The sequence below is a fragment of the Ursus maritimus genome, unplaced genomic scaffold (genome assembly GCF_017311325.1).
Source record: "Ursus maritimus isolate PB19 unplaced genomic scaffold, ASM1731132v1 scaffold_9, whole genome shotgun sequence".
Classification (NCBI taxonomy): domain Eukaryota; kingdom Metazoa; phylum Chordata; class Mammalia; order Carnivora; family Ursidae; genus Ursus; species Ursus maritimus.
Window position 1 is genome coordinate 35,459,296 of NW_024427107.1, and position 18,220 is coordinate 35,477,515.

General features: G+C 34.8%; 1 long non-coding RNA gene across 1 annotated transcript in view; it reads right to left on the bottom strand.

The window, feature by feature from the left end:
• Positions 1–1,833: 1,833 nt before the first annotated feature.
• The window catches only part of LOC121101706, a 325,246-nt gene continuing 308,859 nt past the window's right edge, over positions 1,834–18,220 (bottom strand). Inside the window, exon 3 of the long non-coding RNA XR_005833687.1 lies at positions 1,834–2,070. This is a non-coding gene — a long non-coding RNA (uncharacterized LOC121101706). The remainder of the gene's footprint in view (positions 2,071–18,220) is intronic.

The window sequence follows — 18,220 nt, forward strand, 5'->3', positions numbered from 1 at the left end:
ACCAACTGTGCCACCCAGGCACCCCAATATTTCTCTTACTTTGGTTTTGTTAATGATTTTATTTTTCTAATTATTTTGTCAGATCACGTCCAGTCTCATTTTGCTTATCATTTCCTCTTTAATATCTTGCACTCTATCTTTGAAAAAAGTATTTTTTTCCATAAAATGGCCTTGTGATCATTAATCTCTTTGGATATGGAGAACCATACGTCTGAAGATTTGGGAAAGTTAATTGCACTGCTAGTGTTTATAATTTAGTTAAAAACATATTTTTAGGTTGGCATAATACTGGTTCTTTTCAGGTTTTTATTTCTCTTTAAATGGGGGCAGATCCATCTGTGAATACTTTGCAGAAGAATTGAGATGGTGATTATTGCCCGCTGGGGCAATAAACGATTGGTGTGGTTCATGGTGAAGCGCCTTTATATAACCTGCATATGTGTAATGATTTGTTATCTATATTTACTCATCTGTCTCTAGACAGCACTGCTAAAGCATAATAGACATTTCCTTTACCTCTTTCAACTTTTCTTCATTTTTTGCTATTCTGAATTGAGGCCATGAAAGAATATTCCTGCCTGACTTCTTGCATAGCTTACTATAACATTTAGATCAAGGTATATTTGCTGAGGCTTTAAAACTAGGTTTAGAAAAATCTGCAGGCTGCCGAAAGCCAAGAAGCTGTGTATCAGTTCTATGTAAACATCTTGACTTTGACACAAATTTTATTCTATTTGACAGATACTGTTTTTGATTGTGATTTGAAGTTGAGGATATTTACTTCTCTATTTGGTTATTATCAGTGAGTGTTAGAGGAAGGGAGTAAAATAAAAATACCTTTGTCACATTTATAGAATTAAGTGAAAACCTGAGGAAAGACTTTTAACATTCCCTAAGAGGTCTCGCTCCATACCTTGAACTGTAAACAGTTAAGAAAAAAGGGTGAACCATGCGAGTTTGTTAGTTTTCCTGTTCCAACCCAATTGCCCTAATCTCTGTTCCAAAGTCACTCAGTTCTTCTTCAAAGGGGTAACTAATTTTAAGTTCCTTATGTATCCTTCCAGAGAGTCACTGAAGTTATAAGTATATAATATTATAAAAATATTAAGCTAATAGGTAAAAGGAATATATATATATATATATATATAAAGACTATTAAGTACAAAAATATAGTAAAAGAAGATGTCTAGGTGTACTACTGTAGGCACAAAGTGTTGGGGTATTTATATGATACCTATCTAGAGTAGCTTTTATACTATATTTTTTGTATTGGATGTACTTGGAGAGCATTTCATATCAATATATTAATTTTATCTGCTCTATAATGCTCCATTAAACAGAAAGACAGTAATTTATTGAATAATTTATTGAATTTATTGAATTTATTGAAGCTCTACTGGTATATACTTAACTTGTTTTAATATTCTGATATCAATTTTTGAATACTTTTATTAGTAATTTTGAATGCAAGTATTTATGCAGGACAAATTTTATAACTTCACCACAGAGTTGTGAAACTTATTTTTAAAAATTTATATATAAATACATAACTATAAAAAAGTATTTTAGAACTTTGTAATTTGTGAATTGTGGGGCAAATACATTAGGGATTGGGGCGGGGGGGACAAAGAAATAATCCACTAAAGTTGTCTACTTCACACTTAAAGTGTGAAAATAAAAATTACATCTAATTCCAAGGGCATGAAAAGATTATTAAAAGCTACTTTTAAACTCATGTCAAGGATATTTCCACTTTCAAGACACTTTTGAGTCATAGTTGTCATTTGCAGCAAACTAGGAAATGCCATGTGTAATTAGGACACAACCAGGGAGTGACTTAAATTCATTTAATAAGTGAAAAAACAGTTCAAGGCTTTCTGCGTAGTTATCTCAGAGGAAATGAGGTAGTTAATCAAGTCCCCAAAAATGTCAGACAGGTAATAGACAGCTCCCATCAGAAGACTCAATCCTTACAACTATTCATTTTTTAAAAACATTTCTCATTTATGACAGTCACAGGAAAGTCTGAGCTAGAGTTGCTTGCAAGTTTAATTGACGGAAATTGTTCCCCTGCAAAAAGAAATGTAAAATGGTTAAAGAAAAATAGCAGCTATAACAGTCTTTTGAACATCTTTCACATGTAGGTAACACTATATTAGAAGTTAGGAAATTGGGTATGCCTTATAAGTATTTTTTCCATAGGGGTTGGGGATTTGCAGTAAAATTGAAACCGAATAATTCTTCCTGCAGCTGCCAACCAGTAGCTAGCAGGAAGCCATACTGAGAGGTATGGCAAGCGATTTGGTTTGTGAGGTAAGGCCAAGGCACAGGGGGTGACGCTAGTGGTGATAGTTATCAGAAAGTTACTGCAAGTTATATTCGAAGCTCTGGATTAGGAATCTACCCGTCATCCCACTGCCCTAAAAATAGCTTTAAATATCAAAACAAAAATAAACTGTGGCAAGTGCAAATGGTTCTTTCATATAGTTGGAAGAAAAATAACACTTATCAAAGGCCTACTATGTGAAAGCAAACGCTTTAGAAACTATTCTTTTGCTATCTTTAAAATCTGTGAGACAATTATTTATTATTTTTAAAGGAAATATACAACAGTAATTCAACATTTATATACATTAGAAAATGCTCACTAGAAGTTCAAAAATTTCATTCAAAATTATTAGCATATTATTGACTATATTCCCTACGCCGTATTTTATATCCCATGACTTATTTATTATCTGTTTTATAATTGGAAGCTTATACCTGTTAATCTCCTTTACCTATTTTGCCCATCAACTTACGCTTTCCTCTCAAGCAACCACCAGTTTTTTTCCCCCTGTATTTGTGATCTGTTTCTGTGTAGTGTTGTTTATTCATTTGTTTTGCTTTTTTAGGTTCTACTTATAAGTGAAATTGTCTGGTATTTGTCTTTCTCTATTTGATTTATTTCCCTCAACATAATAATCTCTAGGTCCATCCATGTTGTCACAAAGGTCAAAATTTCATTTGTTGTTATGGCTGAGTAATATTCCATTGCATATATGTAACACATCTTCTTTATCCATTCATTTATTGACGGATACTTAGATTGCTTCCGTATCTTTGCTATTACAAAAACTGTTGCAGTGAACATAGGGGTGCATACATCATTCAAATTAGTGTTTTAGTTTTCATGGAATAAATACCTGGAAGTGGAATTGATGGATCATATGGTATTGCTATTTTTAATGTTTTGAGGGAATGCTATATGGTTTTCCATAATGGCTGTAACAGTTTACATTCCCACTAACAGTAAACAAGGATTCCCTTTTCTCCATATCTTCACCAACAGTTGTTTATTTCTTGTCTTTTTTATAATACCCATTTTGACAGGTGTGAGGTGATATCTCATTTTGGTTTTGATTTTCATTTCCCTGATAATGATTGATATTGAGCATCTTTTGATGTATCTGTTTGCCATTTATACGACTCTTTGGAAAAATGTCTATTCATGTCCTCTTCCCTTTTTTCCATTGTTTAATCAGGTTGGTTGGTTGTTGATTGACTGACTGACTGGTTTTGAGTTGTATTAGTTCATGATATAGTTTGGATATTAAACCCTTCCTGGATACACCATTTGCATGTATCTTCTCCCATTCAGTAGGTTGCCTTTTTGTTTTGTTGATGGTTTCCTTTGCTGTGCAAAAGCTTTTTAGTTTGATGTAGTCCCAGTTGTTTGCTTCCATTGCCCTTGCTTGAGGAGACAGATCCAAAAAAGACTGATGTCCAAAAGTTTACTGCCCATTTTTTCTTTCAGGAGTTTTTATGTTTTCAGATTTTACATGTAGATTTTTAATCCATTTTGTTTTTTTTTAATATAAAGTGTGTGAAAGTGATCGAGCACCATCTTTGTTCAATATCCCAGTGTCATTTATTGAAGAGACTATCTTTTCCCCATTGTGTATTCTTGCCTTTAATTAATGGACCATGTAAGTGTGAGTTTATTTCTGAGCTATTTTTTTTTAGTAGTCTCCTAATCCTTTGTATTTCGTGGGGTCAGTTGTAACTTTTCTTTCATTTCTGATTTTGAGTCTCCAGTCTTTTTTTCTTGATGAATTTGGCTAAAGATTTATCAATTTTGTTTATCTTTTCACAGAACCAACTCTTCATTTCATTGATCTGTTTCATTGGTTTTTTTTTCTTTGCCTCTATTTTTTTCTGTTCTGATCTTTATTTTCTTATTTCTAATAACATTGGACTTTGTTCTTCTTTTTCTGGTTCCTTTAACATGTAACGTTAGACTGTTTGAGATTGCTCGGGTGGGCCTGGATCACTATAAGTTTCTCTCTCTGAACTGTTTTAGTTGTGTCTCAAAGATGTTGAAATCCTGTGTTTTCATTTTCATTTGTCTCAAAATATTTCTTTCCTCTTTGATTTCTTTATTGACCCATTCGTTGCTTAGTAACATGTTGTTTAGCCTCCATGTATTCATGTTTTATCTAGCTTTTCTTGTAATTGATTTCTTGTTTCATGCCATCTTTGTCAGAAAAGATACTTTAAAATGATTTCAATCCCACTAAATTTAGTGAGACTTGTTTTGTGACCTAACATGGGATCTATTCTGGAGAATGCTTCGAGTACACTTGAAAAGAATGTGTATTCTGCTGTTTCGCGATGGAATGTTTTGTATAGATCTGGTAAGTCCATCTGGTCTAACGTGTCATTCAAAGCCACCATTTCCTTACTGACTTTCTGTCTGGAGGATCTGTTGATGCAAGTGGGGTGTTGTAATTCCCCTCTATTACTGCATTACTGTCAATTTTTCCCTTAATGTCTGTTAATATTTTTTGTTGTTTTTAGGTGTTCCTCTGTTTGGTACATAGATATTTGTTATCGTTCTCTTGTTGGATTGGTCTATTTATCATTATGTAGTACCCTTCTTTATCTCTTGCTACAGTTTTTGTTTTAAGGTATACTTAATCTAAGTATTGCTACCCTGGCTTTTTTGTTGTTGTTGTTCACTTCTATTTGCACGGTATTTGTTTTTCATCCCTTCGTTTTGTATGTGTCTTTAAGTTTGAAGTGAGTCTCTTGTAGGCAAGTAAAGATAGGTCTTTTTTTAAATCTATTGCATCACTTAATGGTTTCTGATTGGAGTATTTGGTCAACATTTAAGGCAATTACTGATCAGCATGTATGTATTGCCATAATTGTTTTCTAGTTCTTCTCTGTTCTTCTTTTGCTCCTTTCCATTGTAATTTGATGACTTTATGTTATGCTCAGATTACTTTCTTTTTAATTTTTGTGCATCTATTTTAGGTTTGTTGGTTGGTTGTTAACCATGAGGTTCACATATAACACTTAAATATATAGAGATCTGTTTTAAGTTGATAGTTGCTTAAGTTCAAACACATCTAAAAACACTACTTTATTCTTTTTATTTTGGGTATCCATTCACTAATTATTGTGGATAAAGTTGATCTTTTTTACCCTTCACATTAACTTTTTTAAGAGATTGATTTACTACTTTTACTATATGTTTGCTTTTATCAAGAAAATTTTTTCTTTCAGTATTTTCTTCTATTTACAAACTTTTGTACTTAAAAAAGTTTCTTTAAGGTTTCTTGTAAGGCCAGTTTAGTGATGATGAACTCCTTAACTTCGTTTTTCTGGGAAACTCTTTATCTCCTTCAATTCCGAATGATAACCCTTCTTGCTAAATTATTCTTGGCTGTAGGTTTTCTTTTTTTTCTTTCAGCACTTTGAATATATTATGCCACTCCATTCTGGCTTGTAGTTTCTGCTTAAAAATCAGCTTATAAGCTTATGGGTGTTCCTTTGTCTGTAATTAGTTACTTTTGCTGCTTTTAAGACTTTTTTGTCTTTATGTTAATTATGTGTCTTGACATCTTCAGGTTCTTTTGGGGGCTTCTCTGTGTTTCCTGGACTTGAATTCTTGTTTCTTTCCCCATGTTAGGGAAGTTTCCAGCTATTATATCTTCAAATAAGCTTTCTGCCCCTTTCTTCTCCTTCTGGGACCTCTATAATATGAATATAGTATGCTTGATGTTATCCTAGAGGTCCCTTCATCTGTTTTCATTTTTCAAAATTCTTTTTTTCTTTCTATTCAGTTTGGATGATTTCTACTACCCTGTCTTCTAGATTGCTTATTGATTTTTCTGTATCCTCTAATCTGTCGATTTCCTCTAGGGTATTTTTCATTTTAGTTATTATGTTCTTCCATTTGGGTTGGTTGTTTTTCATATTTTCAATCTCTTTGTTGAAGTTCTTACTGAATTTATCCACTCTTCTCCCATGTTCAGTGAGTATTTGGTGACCATTATCTTTTGTTTGGAACATGGTTCTCTTTCCTTATTTTGTCTGACTCTCTGTGATCAGCTACATCTCCTGGTCTTAAACATAGTGGGTCTAATGTGAAACGCACACTGAGGGGACCCAGAAACATAATTCCCCCTGGTCACCAGAACCAAGCATTTCGGGGAAATCCACTATGTGGACTATGTCCTGTTGTGACTGGGTCAAGACCCCTGTAGGTACAGTGATGGGTGAGGCTACTTCCACCAGCTGATGTGAGAATCCTGGTATGTGGGGTTAGCACCCATGTGGTTGGCTGCTAGGTCTGGCTGCAACTGGCTGCAACTGCAACCCGGTATGTTGGTGGGTGGTGTTAGCCCCTGGTATGGCTGGCTATGCGAGTTGGTGTGCATGTTGCCAGTATTCTGGTGGGTCGGCCTAGTTCCCCTCCTCAGGGAAGGAATCACTTTGGAGGGGCACCTGCTCAGTGGGAAGGTTAGGAAGGGTAGATTCACAGGGAATGCTGGGGTGGGGTGAGCAGTGCTAGCAAGGTAGATGAAGAGTGTCACAACTGGTGCCCTCCATTGCCAGACCAGATAGGCAGCAAGGCAAGGAAAATGGCACCCACCAGTGCTTTTGTTCCTGGCAAAAGTTCCTACAGATCCTTCTAGCATATGCCCTAAAATGAGTCAATAAGTCTCCTTCATGTATGGCCCCGGTGCTTTTATAACTGCTGCCTATTTGATGGGTCCCCAACCAAGAAAGATTGTGTAAGGGCCCTTTAAAAGCAGAGTCTCAGTTTCCTGCTCCCAGAGCTAGGCCCTACTGGTTTTCAAAGCCATATGTTATGGGGGCTTATCTTTCCAGTTCAGTTCCCCAGGGCAAAGATGCCCATTGTGGGGCTTGAACCCCTCATTCCTTAGGGGGAGGAATTTTTACCATTTATGTAAATGCTTCACCTGCATCTATTAAGATGACTATAATTTATTCTTCATTTGTTAATGTGAGGTATTACATTGATTTATTTGTGGATATTGTACCATCCAAGCATGGCTGAGCTAAATCTCACTGATCATTATGTATAATCCTTTTAATTAGCTAACATTTTATTAAGGAATTTTGCAGCTGTGTTTATCAGTGATACTGGCCTATACTTTTGTTGTAGTTTCTTGTCTGGTTTTGGTATCAGAGTAATGCTGGCTTTACAAAGTGACTATTGGTTTTTGTGAAGTGAGTTTTGAAGCATTACTTCCTCTTTCACAGAAGGCATACATATAAAAACATTTATAAATTCTATTTCAAGTTGATAAATTTGAATGCATTCTAAAGCATGTTTTTGATGTCGCAATTTATATTTTTTTATCTTGTGTATGCTACAACAAATTAAATTTTTTTACTACTTTTTTTTAGCCTTTATGCTGGTTTCTTAAATGATTGATTCTCCATTGTCCTGAGAGTTGCCATGAATTTGCCTTTTCATTTCAACTAAAACACATCCCTTTAACTTTTCTTGTAAGGCAGACTATGTGAAGAATTGCTTAGATTGTGCTTCTTTGAAAAACTTATCACTCTTTCAATTCTGAATGACATCTTTGCTGGGTAAAATATTGTTGGGATTTTTTTTTTCTTTCAGCACTTTGAATATATTGTACCACTTCCTGCTGGCTGCAAAGTTGCTTCTCTCTTGCTGCTTTTAAGAACCTCTCCTTGTCTTTAACTAACTATTGACATCTTAATTTAATATGTTTTGGGTTCATCTTACTTGGAACTCTCTAGTACTTCTGGATTTCAAAGTCTGTTTCCTTCCCCAGGTAAGTTGCCTCTTGCTATGCCCTGGGGGAGGTAACCTTCTCCTTTGATTACAGTCCAGTGGGACCCATTAGCATATGTCCTCCTGCCCCCCACCCGAGCCAAGTGATCTGAAAGTGTCACCTGAAACAGACACCAAACTTGGGACCCCAGATGGCCAGCATAAGTGCATTTTTGTGAGATAGTGGTAAGCTATACAAAGGCACAGGGAGAGTGCAAAGATTGTATCCGTTGGTATCTGTTCTCTGAGAGCCCCTCCATAGCCTCTAGATGTGTGCCAAACCAGAAGAACGCTCCTCAGGCTGAAGCTCCAGGATAAGCAAATAGGCCTTTTTCACAGAAAGACTGGGATGTGTTTCGGTTGCTGTCTGTGTAGTGCTGTGGTCGTGGTAACCAGCCAAAAACTGTGGGACCCAGGGATGTAAGCCCTGCTAGCCACCAGAGTCAGATGATCAAGGGATGTCCCTTGTGTGGGAGATAATAATGGGGACAGTAGACATAAATGTGGTGGGCCCAGACACCTGCAAAACTCCCCTGGGGGAGAGACTGGCATTGGGAGTGTGGCAGAGAGAGAGTGCAAAGATGGTGCCCACTAGCCTTCCAGGAGGCTCCTTAGAAATGTGTTGTTAAATTACATGCCTGTTCCGAAGGCCAACACTCTAAGATAAATAAATCTGTTTCACAGAGATTCTGGATGCTTTTCAAATGACTCTGTGCCAGACCCTTGGGCCATGTGTGTGTATGTGTGTGCACAAGCCCTTTACGGTTTCTCAGTTTGCAATAGCCTTATGGGTCTCATGGACGTGAGCTCTGTTGGCTTTCAAAGCTAGATATTTTGAGGGCTTGTCTCTGTTTCAGGTCTTAAAAGTTGGGGTGTCCAATGTATGGATCAAACCCTTTGCTCCTTGGGGAGAAACTCTGGGATTTGGGGTTCTCTGTACTAGGGGTGAGTTATTTTTATTAGGTCCAGAGGTAGAATTTAGTGATTCATCAATACCCAGTGCTCATTACATCACATGCCCTCCTTAATGCCCATCACCCAGTTATCCCTTCCCCCCACCCATCTACCCTCCAGCAACCCTCAGTTTGTTTCCTAGAGTTCAGCATCTCTTATGGTTTGCCTCCCTCTTGATGTTCATCTATCTTATTTTATTTTTCCTTCCCTTCCCCTATCTTTCTCTGACTTATTTTGCTTAGCATAATACCCTCTTGTTCCACCCACATCATCACAAATGGATTTATAACAAGATTGGGTTTTATCTTCTCCAACCTACTTTGATTTAGGTTTTTTCCCCATTTGCCTGACTAGTAGGAGCTGCTCAGTTGTTTTTTCAGATAAAATTGTTTCATATGTAGCTATAGATTCAGAGTGCAGAAAGAGGGAAGTTCAAAATCTCCCTATGTCACCATCCTTAATTGGTACCCCCAAAATTTTTATTCAATACTTCTGTAGTTTCAACTATTTTAATCCAAGAATAGGAAAACTTATGTGGAATTGCCACCATCCTATGTCTGATGGAGAGTATTATTGATTGTGCTTAGTTTTCTGGCTGTATCCGTTAAGTTATAGTTACCATTTGGGCACACTGTATTGGCATTTTCTGTTGGCAGATACACCTAAATGACCTACTAGTTACTACATTATTATCATGAATTGATGTCCATAGTTGTTGATACATGCATCATTTTCATCCTGTTTAGATGATGACTTCAGTCATTAGCTTTTTGAGCAAACAGTAGTGGATAGAATATCTTGTCTACCTTACTGTAGAGGCATTCTTCTATAGTGGAACCCTTTTGGTGATTGATTATACACATGGCACATAAGTATTCTCACATTCTGAGTTTTAGAAGTTCATCCATAAACTGTCTTCAGGCCTTCTTGGCACCAGTTTTCTGATTTGCGCTTTCAAAGCTGCTGGCCAAACTATTAGCCATTGCTCAGGAATCATGATGGATTCATGCCTTAGTACCCTTATCCTTCTAGCCAAATAGACAACTAGATATAAAATTTGGAAGTTTTTCATTTCCCAGGGACCTCAGAGCTTCATATAGTCTAAAATGATGCAACAGAATCACATAGGCCAGGCGTTAGCAAATCATATAGTAACATGTATAAATCTGTCTTAACTGATCCATAAGGATTGTCTGTGAGGAGTAGGCGAAGAAGAGGTGGCAAGCAACAGACTTACGTGCCTCAGAAGGTACCTTGGGAGTATGAGCCACTCAGTTTAGAAACTTAATTGAACAGACTCTAATCCAATTCACATATTCTTCCACTAGATGCTGAAATGCTGAGTACACCCAAAAGTGAACAGTGCTCTATTGGTATTCATTTTTTCACAGGAGTTCAGATGTGTTGGTCACATGGAATACTGGATTAGTTTTTTACTGGTAGCTATCACTACCCAGTAGAAAACCAGGAATGATTTCTTAACTTTCCAGAGAGGATATTTTTGGTTTGAAATAGTATGGGTGTTATTCTTCCATAGGCTTTTAAACAACTTCCATAAGGCATCCTTATCTGCCACAGACTCAACATTGGATCATCTGGGTCAGAAAGGCAGAGACGGGTTTCTGTGCATAGAATGCTTAACCAGATAGAAAATTTGCTCAGGCTCTGGGTCAAACTCAAAGATGACAGCTTTACTAGTTTCTTGGTAAATAAATAGACCTCAATAACACAGAAAATCTACAAGACCTCCCAAGCATTAGCTGTGTTTTAGTTGAAGGGGATGGGAGTAACGACAACTTGTTTTTCACTTCGAAGAGAATATTACAGCATGCTCCAAACAAGTGGACTCCCTGAATACTTTAGTGAGGTAGCACCCCTGATTTTGTGAGGCTTATGTCCCCCTATTTCCTGCTGTACAAGACCTATCTATCTGCATGTTATCACTATGGTGAATCAGTGTGATGTCATGGGGGATGGTCATATGAATATTTTGACACAGAGATGAAGAATTTATGTAACCCAATTCAAGGTGGTCAGATTAAAAAATATGCAGTTTTTATAAGGGTAAAAAACTAACAGTATAGCTGCCACTTTCTGAGTAATACATCAGATATAAGAAACAGTATAAAGAGGAGTCCACATTAAGAATAGTAGTTACAATTGTGCATGCTTCCTGATTGAGCGTATATGTTGGAAACATTTCACAATTAAAAACAAGTCAAATATTTGTTAAAATAAGATGTAGTGCATAAGCAGCAATTTAAGTTCTCAAAGTGAGGCTTTTTAAATCAACACGATAAATTTTTGCTGTAATTATCAGGCACTTGGCAATTCACAATTTAAACTGGCATCATTAGTTGATAGATTTGTACTTAATGACAAGTGAAGTTCTAAAACTGAGATGATTCTATACTTGATAAGTGGTACTTTTATATGAATCCTCTAGCAAATATTTCAACTGATTGGCTCATTCAATATAATTCCAACCCCTTTATTTCAGGACTTACTATATTCTATAGACTAGAAGTCTAAAATTCTCAGAAGCCTTTATAGCTTATGTTCTGCATATGTCCTATCTCTTGTCAGGCTGGTTAATCTTGAGATGTAAAAAGTGGAAATTTTACAGAGATTTTGTATTTATTTGCAGTCATAGATGCATGTGGTATTTTAGTAGCAGTGGTAACAGGGGATCTAGTGTTCAATCCCTAAATTAGTGAGCACTGAACATAAATTTTGTTGGCGATGGCATGACTGAGAAATTGCCATTTTAGAGATTATGGTTGTTTTTCTTGATCCTGGTAGAACTGAAATGAGTAGTTAGTATTATAGCATCTGTATTTCTGGCTTTTGGATGAAGGGATTGTTCTATGGTATTATTCTGGAAATCAGTTCAGGAAGTTCAGTCTGGAGCCTTTATCCCCAAAGTACTGGTAGTTATCTAATAATCTATATTAAATCTCTTCCCTAGTACATTAGGTTTAATCATTTCATTATTTTATACATATATATATGTATAAAATAAACTCCTTTACCAACTACTACAGGAAATGATTTGTCATGATTTACACACTAGTGTTCTTACTGCTGTTTATCAAGTATGTAATTTTAGTCATTTTCATTCTTTTTTCAGAAATTGGAAAACATATCATCTTTGCCTTTTATTTTTAAATAATTTCATCCAATAATCAAGTATCCTACACATGATTATTATACATTTTAAAAATGTCTTTAAATCTGTAACCAGTGTACACAAAATTCCTCATGAAGAAAGTTTATAAAGGACTGTTAGTAGCAGCTGGCCTATGGAACATGAACATTTGTGCATCTAGACTGGGCCAAAAACAAAGATTTGTTTGTAGTGATGATTAAAATAAACATTTTAATTTAGGTAGTGTTTGACACCAAAACAAGTATCTTCAAATAAAATAATATTTAGGGAAGTAAGATTCCTGCAAATATGTTTCTCTGCTAAGCAAATATTTCACTTCTAGGTTTTTGCCACTGCAGGTGCTAATGTACCTGTTAAGTAAGGTGTGGGTGTCATTCCTCATGATAGAAAAAGGGATACATTTCCCCTTTTCATAATATGTAATGGAAATAACTACAAAATGTGTTCAATAAAAACATTATGAATAAGTTAAATATTCACCTTAAAATGTCATTAATAATATATTAAAGACATTTTAAGTTGTTTAAATATTGGGTGATAATAGCCTTTTTAATTGCATGGAATATAACATTTATGACTATACTAATATCTTTGTGTTTCCAAATACATAGACATGATTTTATAAAATATATCTGGCCATTAAATCCATGTTGGCTCATTTCAGCTGAGGAAATTTTACATACTAAATCTAATGGAAACTGCCTTCTTGGATGGTGGCTCTTGGGTCTGAATGCATGATTGAATCCTTTTGTTTGAGAACTGTAAGAAGGCTCTATTAATTAGCTGCATTGGAGCTTAGCTTAGAAGAAGTCCCATGAATGTATAACTCCTTTCTGTTCTCAGTACCATTTCCTACCTTGCCCCATGGGTTGTACTGGGTACAAGAGCATAACTAGGGCAGGAAAAGTAGAAAGGGAATTTATTATCGACTGGGCCAGAGCAGCTGCATTTAGATACCAAGTCATCTGAGAGAGAGGAGCCTGAAAACCAGTACAAGAAAGTAAATTCCATACATGTCCACAGGGTCACTCTGTATGGTATGACTAAGGCAGACTGACTCACAAAGATCATTTAGGGTAAAATTCTCTATGTTGTCATGCTTCAAACTCACTTCTCAATTTAAGATAAATACAAACCTAGAGCTCTAGTGAAAATACAACACTATCTCTCTGAAGCAGCACTGTAAGTTCCCGGTTTCAAAATAAGTAAAGACTGAAATACGGTGCAAATTCAGAAATTGGTATTCAACTCCTTTTAATTAAAAAAAGTCGAGTTTATGGGAAATAGACAGTAGTTAAACTATCATCAAAACAGAGTATGAGGAAATAAAAGCTAAGGGACTTCAGCATCTCAATGAAATAAATAATTCCTAAAGGAATAAACTTCCACTAGGAGAAATTAACATAGGTGGAAAGAAGATAATGTAACAACAAAAGTTTTGGTAAATCTCTATGCACCATCAAAAAATCAGGATTGTATGACTCAGTGAATGATTAAAGCATGCAAAGATGCTAGTCATACGTTTTTAATTTTTTAGTGGTATCTATGAAATTTTCAGCTTATAATTTAAGGGAAAAATAAGAGACAATAGAAAATTTCTAAAAGAGATAGATACTAAACAAACACACCTACTCTTGAGAATGATGGACTCAGGCCTTAAAAATAACCATTCAGTCTGCAGAAAAAACTGCAAAACTAGAATATAAATCAATTATCTGAAGGTAATAGAGAGTGAATAGAAACTGACAAATAAGTGCAGATTCCCTTAGAGGAAAGACAAATACATTCTCATCTTGGCAGTTTTTAACCTGAGTGAATCATAGTTGGTATGACATGTCAGTGACAGGAATGGCATTGATGAAAAACATCAGTAATTATGGTGGGTAATCTTTCCATCCTAAGGAACCAGAAAATGAAAGCCAAAAAAACCATGATTGCTAAAGAGAGTAGTAGAATTCCAAGAGGGAATGATATGTATTCACCTCAGAGGTGAATCAGATATAGATGCAGAAGCTAAAAAGACCCAGAGAAATTCATCTAAAGACAAAGGATCTGAGAATAGAGTTGCTATCTATGAAAGTTTTTAAGTCCAGCCAAACTAAAAAAGAATCAGTTCTCATTAAACAAGCAAGCAAACCGAATTCAATTATCCACAACTTACTGTCCGAAACTTAATCCAAATCTACACAGTATTTGAATATTATAAATGGACAAATTCTCAAAAATAAAATGAACACTGATATCAGTTAAATAGTGGACCTGCAGAATTTTCAGTGGCAATTATGATTAAATAAACTAGGTAAAATATGCTCACAGTAAATGAAAACAAAGATTTCCATAGAGAATTGTAAACAAGTAAAAAGATCCAAATTAAATCTTAGAGCCAGAATATAAATTAACTAAAAATATAAAAATGCCATTGACTTAACTGCAAAATAGAAGAGTAATGGACTTAAACATTTGTCATCAGGAGAAATTCAAAGTGAAGGAAAGAAAATAGAAAATAGTATTTTGAGAAAATGAACAGAGATTTCAGGATCTGTTATATAGTATCCCATTATTTAGCATACACAAAATTGGATCCTAGAAGTAGATGAGAGAAAGAATGGGGAAGAAAATATTTGTAGTTATATTTAGTAATCTTCTAATATGATAAAAACAGAATTTTAAGAATAAAAGCTACTTAACACAAGTACAATAAAAACAAACCCCATCAAATTCTTGGAAGCTAAATATGAGCTAATCTTGAGCTAATCTTGAAAGCTACAAGAGAAAAGTGACGCATTACAGGAAGGAAAGGAATAATCAAACTAATATCTGGGATTTTTATCAGAAACCATAAAGATCAGAATAAAATGGATCTTTCTTATGCTGAAAAACAATGAAAAATGTAAAACCAGAATATGATATCCAGCAAAAATATCCTTCAAAAATGAAAGTGTAATAAAAATATTTTCAGGTGAAAGGAAACTAGGAGAATTCCTTGTAATCAGATATACACAAGTAATAAGAAAGACAATTCTTCAGGCTTAAGAGAAATGACACAACTGGACTCTCATTCTCTAAAAACAAAAAAAGAAAATCAGAAATAGTAAATGTCTAGTTAATATAAAAGATGCTAATTTCTTTGTTTTTCCCCTTATTTTATGAACTATATAATTCTTTAAAGCCAAATTTTGTAGAGCTTATATCAACTGCTCCATAATGAACTGGAAGATAGAAACCTATACTTGATACTTTTCCAAGATTTCTATAATTCATGTGAAGTGGTACAATATGAATTATAAGTAAATTCTGGAAAATTAAAGATGTATTCCCAAAGACAATCACTAAACAAAAAACAATGTATAACAAATAAAATAGAGAAATCACAACTGGAACCCCCCCCAAAATTATACAAGATAGATCAGAAATGGTGTAGAAATACAAGATCAAATACAAAAATGGAGAACTAATAAAATTGAAGATTCAATTACTCAGTCATTGATATGGCTTGATTTAAAGTAAACACACTTCAATTAAAAGGATATTACTTAATACTTTGCAGTTCCTACTACTACTTGCTTTGTGGACTCCATCAGGAAGCTCAGCCACAAATTTTGGGGTATGCCTTTCCTGTGGAGTTTCCCAGCTTGCTCATGGGAACCCCCAATGCTGCAAGAGTCTCGATCCCCAATTTCTGGCCAACTTTTGGCCTGTGCTCCCAGAGACATCAAGTCTTTGAGATGGCTTTGAGCATGGCTAGTGAGCATGTATGGAAGGCTGGCTTGAATCTGCAGAATTAAGAAAGAGTTTATAAACTTAAATATTTCAGGGCATCATGCTAGGGAAGACAAATTGGAAGTTCTTAGCACCTGGCCTGGCTTTATAATTTTATGCTTTTTTCCCAACTCTATAAGAATTCATCCCAGAGAGAATAAGAAATGTGGTGTGGGTGCATCCATAGAAAAGGTCTGAACCATTTTCAGAATCTCTAGACTGACTAGTGAAGGTGTTTTTCTTTCAAAGCCAGTTTGCAAAAATTGGAGTTGTTGACTGTTTCTTCAAATGTAAATACAGCATTTTGAAGCAAGGAACACAAAAGTTCGAGGAAACAATACTACAAAAGGAACACAATAATTTTCTAAAGCCAGCCCCCAAAGAGAGATCTATAAATTATTTGAAAAAGAATTTAAAGTAATTGTTATAATGAAGCTCAGTGAACTACAAGAGAGCCAGACTGCCCAGTGAAACTAGGAAACTATATACATGAACCAAATGGGAGTTTCAACAGAGAAAAGACATCATTAAAAAAGAACCCAATGGAAATTCTGAAGCTGAGGAATGCAATGAATTAAGTACAAACTGCAATAGAGAGCATTGATTACAGACTTGATGAAGCAGAAAAAGAATTTATGAACTTCAAGACAAGTCATTTAAAAGTATCTAGTCAAAGGCAAAAAAAGAATGAAAAAAGAGCAAAGAAAGCTTAGGTGAATTAAAAGACAGCCCAGAATATGTAATAGATGTATTAAGGAATTCCTCAAAGGAGAAGAGAGAAAGGAACTGAAAACTTATTTTTAAAAAATGACTAACTCAGATCTAGGGAAAATATGATCATCCAGGTTTATGAAGCACATAAGTCTCTAAACAGATTCAACCCAAGATAGAAGTCAAAGATAACTTTGAAAGCAACAGCAAGAGAAACTCCTCACATACATGAGAACTATCATAATGCTATATTTGGAATTTTTGTCAGAACTCTTGTAGTCCAGGAGAAGGTGGGAAAGTACACTCAAAATGCTGAAAAAATATCCTGCTGACCAAGAATACTCTTTCTGGAAAACCTGTTCTTCAGAACTGGAGGAGAGATACTGAGACTTCATCATCACTGGAACTACCTTACAAGAAATGCTAGTAGGAATTCTTTAAATTGAAATAAAAGCACACTAATTAGTAACATGAAAATATAAGCAGTTTTAAAACTCACATATAGAGCTAAGTATATAGTCAGAATAATACTGCAATATTGGTATAAGTCATTTAATTCTAATAGATGGTTAAATGGCAAAATTATTAAAAATAGTTATATCTATAATAATTTAATAGACTATATAAAAAGATATAGATTGTAACATCAAAAACATAAAATGTGGGTTGAAGAACAGAGATTTTGTCTGCAGTTGAAGTTATCAGCTTAAAATAGATTGTTATAACTATAGAATGTTTTATGTTAGCCTCACGGTAACCACAAATAATATAGGAGGTACACAGGAGATAAAGAGAAGAGAATCAAAGGATATTAACATTAGAACTCATCAAATTACCAAGAAGGATAGCAAAAGAGGAACGATGAAAAAAAAATTTTTAAACCAGATAAGATGGCAATAGTATGCCCTCACCTAGCAATAATTACTTTAATATAAATGTATTAATTTGTCCAATCGAAGGATATAGTGCCTGAATGGATTTAAAAAAAAAAACAAGACCCTGCTATACATTGCCTACAAGAGATTTACTTCAGCTTTAAAGACACACATAAGTTGAATGTGAAGTGAGGAAAAGATATCCCATGTAAATTGAAAAGTAAAACAGAGCAGGTGTAGTTATATGAGAAAAAATAGACTCTAAGTCAAAAACTGTAACAAGAAAAAAAGATCATTATCTAATGATAGAGGGGTCAATTCATCAAGAGGATATAATAGTCCTATATGAACCAAACATTGGTGCACCTAAGTATATTAAGCAGATATTAACAAATAAGGAGGGAGAGATATATAATAAAATAATAGGGGATTTTAATATTCCACTTTGAACAACAGAACATCCAAACAGTAAATCCATAAGGAAATAGACTTGAATAACATGAAAGACCACATGTACAGACCATTGCATTCAACAGCAGCAGAAAATAGATTCTTTGCAAGTGCAACTGGAACATTCTCCAGGATAAAGCATATATTTTGGCCACAAAACAAGCTCTAACAAATTTAAGAAAATTGATATCATTTCAA